The sequence below is a fragment of the Phyllostomus hastatus genome, unplaced genomic scaffold (genome assembly GCF_019186645.2).
Source record: "Phyllostomus hastatus isolate PE091 unplaced genomic scaffold, TTU_PhHast_1.1 phas_contig_283, whole genome shotgun sequence".
Lineage (NCBI taxonomy): Eukaryota > Metazoa > Chordata > Mammalia > Chiroptera > Phyllostomidae > Phyllostomus > Phyllostomus hastatus.
The window spans coordinates 20,019,646-20,027,771 of NW_025333833.1; positions in this window are offsets into that span (position 1 = coordinate 20,019,646).

Consider the following 8,126-nt stretch of genomic DNA (forward strand, 5'->3'; position numbering starts at 1 on the left):
ACAGATAAAGTTAATGAGGTGCCTTGGTAATTCAACCCTCTCAGCAACTTTAAATGTTAAAATTAAAACTAAAACTAAAATTAAAATTTTCTTTTAATTTTTAAAATTATTAAAAATAAAAAAATTAAAACTAAAAACCCTTCAGTTTTACTGAAACTTAGTAAAGTAAGAAAACATGAGAGGAAAGTCAATTAGTGTTGCTTTAATTCCCCAGTTTAATTTGTATAAATAACAACTCTAAATGAAAAGAATTCAATTTGAGTATTTGAATAAGACATCTGCTAGCTTCTTACAACTAAAGTTGTACAGCACAGCCTTTATCCTACAAATTCCAGTGAGTAGAACTGTCAAAGTCTCCACAGTGAACTATTTGAAATTTAGTTTTGGCAACCCCACTGTAGGGAATAGAGTACACCAAGGGTAGGGAAGGTCCTATAGTGATCCAAGATTTTCTGCAGAACTTAAATCTCAAACCCCACAGAATTTTTTCTTACAGTCGTAACAGCTAAAGCAACTGTGTGCAGATTACCACATGTTAGAATGATATTAAAAGTGGAGGAAAATATTTTTAGTAAGGAAATGCAATTCTGATAGCACACTCACGCAGGCACGTGATTAAACAAGGCAGCATGCGATACAGAGTGCAATCCAAAGCTGCACAAAAGTATGTCAGGAGTGAGAAGCACCAGTATGTTCCAGAAAACATGTTTATTTTACTCTCTCTTCCTTATGTAAAGATATTTGTACAGACAGGTGGCAACTACTGCAATGTCAAGAACTACAAGAAATCAGAAAACAAGGGACATGTAACTCTAAAAAGTAATTACCAAGGGTCAAAATCTAGCAGAAGAAACTAATGTTAGTCTCATTTCAGTGGTCAGAATGTTATATTTTTAAAGCACATATACATTAATGTTCTATGTAGACACTTCTCTGTCTAAATGCAATTCCCTGGAATCATTTAAAAAGTCCATAGGAAGCCAGGGAGTAATCCTTGCATAATTTATAATATTACTCAAAGCATATTTGGGATGCAAGTTCATATGATTAATCGCCTTGAAGGCACACACATGTATTATTTAGGATTTCTTGATAACTGGACATACAGAATACAAAATATATACAATCACCAACACAAGGTGGAATATCATGTAAAAGGTCAGGCACTTCTAGACTGGTTTCCTTAATTTCAAGCTATAAAAACTACCAAAACTAAAAATATCATTAAAAATGCACTTCTTCACATTAATATTTTGATTTAAGTAGCTTCCAAGTTTTGGACACTTACATACAGTAAGAAGAATCACAGCAATAAGTCCTCCATCTGAGAAACAAACAAAACCAGTTTGAAGATAACTGAGCAGGTGTGGGTCTCCAGATAGTATATGCATTTAAATATTGACCAGGTTACCCATTAACTACAGCAAAGAAAAAGTTTATCTCTTTAGTTTAGTGCATACAACTGCTAGTGCATCCAGGTCATTTTGATCACAGAACCCTCTATCTGGTTCCAGGCTTAGGGTCAACTTGGGAAACTCTTAATTAGAACTTTGCTTGTCATTGTTTTGTGCTGAGTCACCACACCAGGTTATACAAATTAGAATTCACTAGGTTTGAGGAAAATTATTTTGGAGAACATATTATCCCATTAGAGTTGGTTTAGTTCAGTCTTCAGCCTGTCATTCTTATGATTTTGTTAGAAATTTCATTTATATGGTTCCCCAAAAGTATGTGGAATAAGTCATAAATGAAGTTCTATTAATTGATTACACAGACACAGTTTGCAGTCTTTACAAATCATATGTCATTTTATCATTAATACTTCCTCATGTACCTACACTCCCCAAATGAAGACACAGTCTTACCAAGAACATTCTAAGAACGAAATGAAACACCAGGGCACATGAATAAATTATGATTAGAAACTTCAACATGCATTCTTTTTTATTCTCTTTCTATCCAGGGAGAAATAAATAATACTACAAAATCTTAAATCTTAGAAACATTGGCCAGTACTACTTCTGTTTCCAAACTGCCATTATTTTCATTACATTTCTATAAGTCAAAGTATACAATGTCATGTTTACCTCTAGTTTTGTCATTCCATAAAATTGTCAAGTGTGTAGCATCTTAGGGTGGCCCTGGGTTCACGGGCACAATGACAGTTTGGCCACAGTGTTCAGAGGGAAAACAGACCAAGCCTAAGGTGCATTTCACAAAAAGATAAACCTTACTCAACTAGTCTAATGTACAGAAAAGTAATACATATTTCTCTTCATTTACTCATCAAAACTCCTCATCTTTCACTTAACTGTCACAACTATACCTTATCATTTCCTTTAACATGTATTGTGTGAACCTTGTGAGCCTACACAGTGTGTACCAGCCTGACCTAGAAAATAACTAACCCAACTTGAAGTACTTTAACGCTTATGTATACAAGGGATGAATAGAAAGAAAATTTATTTAACAATTGCCATTACAAAATAACACTATCACATGGAGAGCAAGTTAACTTTTATATATTTTAACCTACAAATAAACATAGCAATTGAGAAAGTTACCTCACCTTATTAGGAATCCTTATTGAAGGCATCTCTTAAAAACTGTATTATCTACATGTGTCTACACATACTACTGCTTACATATGTCATGGTACCTGCACCACTAAAATGAGTACAAATGTAAATTATCACTCACTTGTGACAGGTGGTTTCTTCTCAAACTACAGATAATTCACATATGGTATTTCAGTGTAAAACTCTAAGATCTCATAATGCAGGGTTACTTATAACAAAATAATACCTGAACTTTCATCATCAGTTTGTGATTCATTAGTGAGAGGGGAATATCCTAGAAAAAAGAAAAAAAAATGAAAATAATTCACAAAAAAGTAAATATAAAACTTACAGACCTCTAACTTCAAAGGTTTGGATTTTTTTGCCTTTGTACAAATTCTTTTTGAAGTTTTTTTTTCTTATATAAATTATATTAATGTTTCTCACTTAAAGTGCTATTATATTATAGATTTATATTCAATGTCATCAGCATTCTTACTCCTCCCTAGTAACATTTCCTGTGACAATATTCTGTGGTACAGCATGCAAATTTATCATTAGTGTATTGTCTGTATTAGCCTATGGATTCAATGTGATTCTACTTAAAAAATACAAGAGGGCTTAACAAATGATTAAGAGGGCATTCGGCAATACAGAGAAATTTCAACATAACCAGGCCCACTTATGAAAACCCCCAGCTAACATCATACTCAATGCTGAAAGACTGAACGTTTTTCCCTTAAGATCAGGAATAAGGCAGGATAACTGTGTGTCATTTTTATTCAACATAAGGTTGAAAGTCATAACCCGAGCAGTTAGGCAAGAAAAAAAAGCATCCAAATTGGGAAGGAAGAAATAAAATGACCTCTGTTTTAGATGATATGATTTTTTAAGTAGAAACATTTAAAAATTGCACACATGCACATGCACACACACTCACCTGTTGGAACTAACAAGTTTTTAGCCTGTAAAGTTGCAGGTTACTCAATTAACAATTCAGTTGCATTTCTATATACTAACAAGGAACAAACCAAGAAGGAAATTGAGCAAACTCCTCCTCTACAATAGCATCAAAAAAGAGTAAAATACTTAGGAAGAAAGTTAACCAAGGAGGTGAAAGACTCCTACTGTGGAAACTACAAAATGTTGCTAAAAGAAATAGAAGACAATATAAGTAAATGAAAAGATATCCTGTGTTCATGCACTGGAAGACCTGAGATAATTAACATGTTAATACTACACAAAGCAACCTACAGATCATATGCAACCCCTATCACCATCTGGAATATGCATTTTATATAAATAGAAAAATCCAACATAGAATTCATATGGAATCTTAAAGGATTTGGGATAGCCAAGGCAATCTTGAAATGGAAGAGCAAAGTTGGGAGAGCTCACATTTTCTCTTTTTAAAACTTACTCAGAAGCTACAATAATGAAAACACAGTGGTACAGGCATAAATACAGACAGATCAATGGAATGGAATACAGAGCTCAGAAATAAACCTTCACATACATGGTCAAATGATTGTCTGCAAGGGTACTAAGAACATTTAATTGGGAAAGGCAATCTTTTCAGCAAGGTTCTTGAAATATCGACACACAGAAGAATGGAGTTTGATTCTTATATACAAAAATGAATTCAAAATGGATCAAACAACTAAATATAAGAGCTAAAACTATGAAACTCTTAGAAAAAAAAACATAGAGGACAAGCCTCATGATTTTTGGTCTGACAATGATTTCTTGGATGTGACACCATCAGCACAGGTGACAAAGATAAAAATAGATAAACTGGACTTCATCAAAACTGAAAATGTTTACTAATGGTCACAATCTATAGAGTGAAAAGGCAATTCATAGAATGGAAGGAAAGAAACATCAGCAAATAAAGCATCTGATAAGGGGTTACCATCCAAAATATATAATGAACTCCTAAAAGTTAGTCGCAGAAAAAAGAAACAAAAAACAAAATAAAAAATGTACAAAGGACTGGAATAGCCATTTTTTTCCATAGAAGATATACAAAACACCAATAAGCACATGAAAATATAATCTCTAATCATTAGAATGTGCAAGTAAAACCCACAATGAGATATTATTTCATAGACATTATGAAGGATGATTAGTATCATAAAACAGAAAATAACAATCATTGGAAAAGAGGTGGGGAGATGGAACTTTTGTGCCTCACTGGTGGGAATGTAAAATTGGTGCAGCTGCTGTGGAAGACACTGTGGATATTGCTCAAAAAGTAAACACACACCTAGCACATAACCCAGCATTTCTATTCCTGGGGGTACACACCCTAACGTTGAAAACAGGCCTTGAACAGAACAGGTACTCAAATGCCAATATTCAGACAAGCATATTCTAAATAGCCAAAAGTTGGAAACAACCCAAGTGCCTATAGTCAAGTGAATGGATAAAAAATGTGGTATATACTAACAGTGGAATATTATTTAATCATAAAAGGAATAAAGTTCTGATACAGGGTGCAAGGTAGATGAACCTTGAAGACGTTATGCTAAGTGAAATAAGCCAAAATAGTTAAATTCATACATAATTGAAGAACAATTGCCAGGGTCGGAGGAAGGGGAAAACGGAGAGTTATTGTTTAATGGGTAATGTTTGAATTTGAGATGAAAAGGTTTTGGAGATACAGAAGTGATGGTTGCACAACAAGGTGAATGTAGTTAATGCCACTGATATGTAAACTTAAAACGGTTAAAATGGTAGAAATAAAATAAAATAAAAGTTGATTTGCAAAAAATAGCATAAGAGTGGCTTGACCATTTCTGGAAAGAAAGTGTTCTGCCAGATATTAAGGCATGTCATAGTACTAGAGTAAAAAAAAAAAAAGATTTGGTATTGGCACAGGCATGGGCAGAGTTCAAGTGAACAGAGAAACAACTGGAACACCTATGAATTTAATGTATGATACAAACTGGCACTTGCAACAGTTGGAGAGAAGATAATGAATGTATATACCAATTCCAGATGTAACAGAATTTGAATGCAGAGAATGCAATCAGAACACATGGTTGAAAATTTTCTATAATTTCAGCATGGGGAAGACCTACAACTTTTATAATAAGACACAACTCATATAATCATGACACCAAAAAAAAAAAAATTGAACCAACCAACTACCTGTTAATGTGAAACCTATGCACATATAAATGACCACTGATGTTAAAATAGTTAAATAAATGTGGTATAAAGTCCACATTAAAAGGATGGGAGTAAATCTAAATACAATCTCAGTCACATTTACATGTAAATGTAAAATGTGAAAGTTTTAGAAAAATATGAACAGCATAATTCCATTTCTGGTTAACAAAAAGAACATTAAGATATGTGTATCTACATGTTTAAGGATGTGAATATATAGAAACATATGAGAATATCTAAACTATTAAGCGATGAACTCAGGTAATGAATTAGAGAAACAGAAGGAGACTAATCTTTTACTCCATACACTTTGGTAATATTTGAAATTTTATAAATATATATCATATGCTATTACTTATAGAATTAGAAGTTACAAAAAGCAATCTATATCCAAACGTATAAAATTTTAAGAGTAAGGTGACTCGTAAAAATAAGGCAAAGATAAAAACCTAAATATGATTCACTTCCTATTAAGAGGGTTTAATTTATAATAAGTTGACAAATCAACAAAACATATTTTAAAAACATAATAGAAAAATAAGCAAAGAACATGAATAAGTAAATGTGGGTGAAAAATATTTCAGCTTCATTTGTATATAATGAAACAAGCACAAATTAACACATGACATTATTTTTTACTAATCACCTTATAAAATTCTTAACAATATAAATAGGATAAAGAGTTACTTAACCTGGTTGACTTGAAGTAGGAGGTGTGGCTGGAACAGTAGACTTGACACCTCAGAAAATAAATTTGATTATATTCACCAGCTTAATCTATACAAAGTTAGGAATTTAATTTGACTTTTTATTTTTTAAAAAAGATTACTTATTTCTCTAAATGAACAATACACACACTTTCCTATCTTTGCAATTCTACTATGGAAAGTTACTATATGGATTTTGCATAAGAATGTTCACTGTAGCTTTATATTTTAGAATGGAAATCCTAGAAATTAACTAATAGAAAATCACAAAAATAATATATTCCCAAAACATAGGTATATTTTAAAAAATTGCAATCCAATTACTATTGTATTACATAATTCTTATGTTTTTGTTTTTCACTTAATATTTCACTTTTCTTCATGTTAGGGCATGTATAGATATACATGTTGCTAGTGATTTTTTATATAGTTTCCTCAAACTGATGATAAAAATTGATTGAAAGTCCCATGAGGAATTTTGATATTTAAGAAAAAATCCCTATAGATTACCTTCTTTATAAACATTTTCTCACAATCCTCTCTTCTTTGAAACACTGAACAGTATCAGTGTTATATAAGTACTTTATGCAATACTTATGGTTAACTCTTTCAACAGACCATATCAACTGTACTTGAACAACAATAAAAAAGTTTAAAAGAATAAATAACTCAAATCATAAGTGAAGCTTTTTACTAAATTGCAAAAAATCCTGGATAATTATAAAGTTATTTTACATTTTGAAATTTAAAAAAGCTAAAAACTAAAAGAGCCTATCAACACAGTATCCCACAGTGCATATACCCACTAGGACCATGTGAGTAAACACAGATGGGCTAATGAGTATAAACTTCACATGCAATCTTAATATATCAGTCCACAAAAAAAACATCTTTCCCCCCTCCAAAACCTCACAGCACTCAGCTAAGGTACTCAAAGATGCTATCAGTTTCCAGGTATAGAAGAATTACAAAAAGGTGTTCTAATTACCATGTTAACAGGCATAATTCCCTTTAATCCTTTAAAATATTAGGAGAATAGGAAATATACCAACAAATTAGAAGCCAGTAATGAAAATTTGTTTTGCGTTCAACACCCTCATGTTTAACAGGAAACCAAATCCACAGAAATGATATTATTGGGATAAGTGGAGCTAAATTAGGACCTTGTGTGAGGTCTGCCCAGGCTAAAGCTCTTCCCACAACACTAGTTCCCCCTTGTCCACATGGGATACATTCCACAAACCCCACTGATGCCTGGAAACCTGGATGGTGCTGAACCATATATACATTATATTTTTACTGTACATACATAACCATAATAAAGTTTAATGTATAAATTAGGCAAGGTAAGAGATTAACAACTACTACTAATAAAATGGAACAATTATAACAACTTTCTGTAATAAAAATAATGTGAATGTGGTCTCTCCCTCTGAAAATATCGTATTGTACTGCACTCTCCCTTTTTCTAGTGATGATGTGAGATGGTACAATGCCTATGTGATGAGAAGAAGTGAAGTGAATACACTGAACCGGGGCATGAGTCCCTGGGTGGGAAAGAGTGGGACAGTGTGAGATTTCATCATGTTGCTTGGAATGGCAAATAATTTAAAACTTACGAGTTACTTATTCCTAGAATTTCCATTTAATATTTTCGGACCCTGGTTGCGGGTAACTGAAACCACAG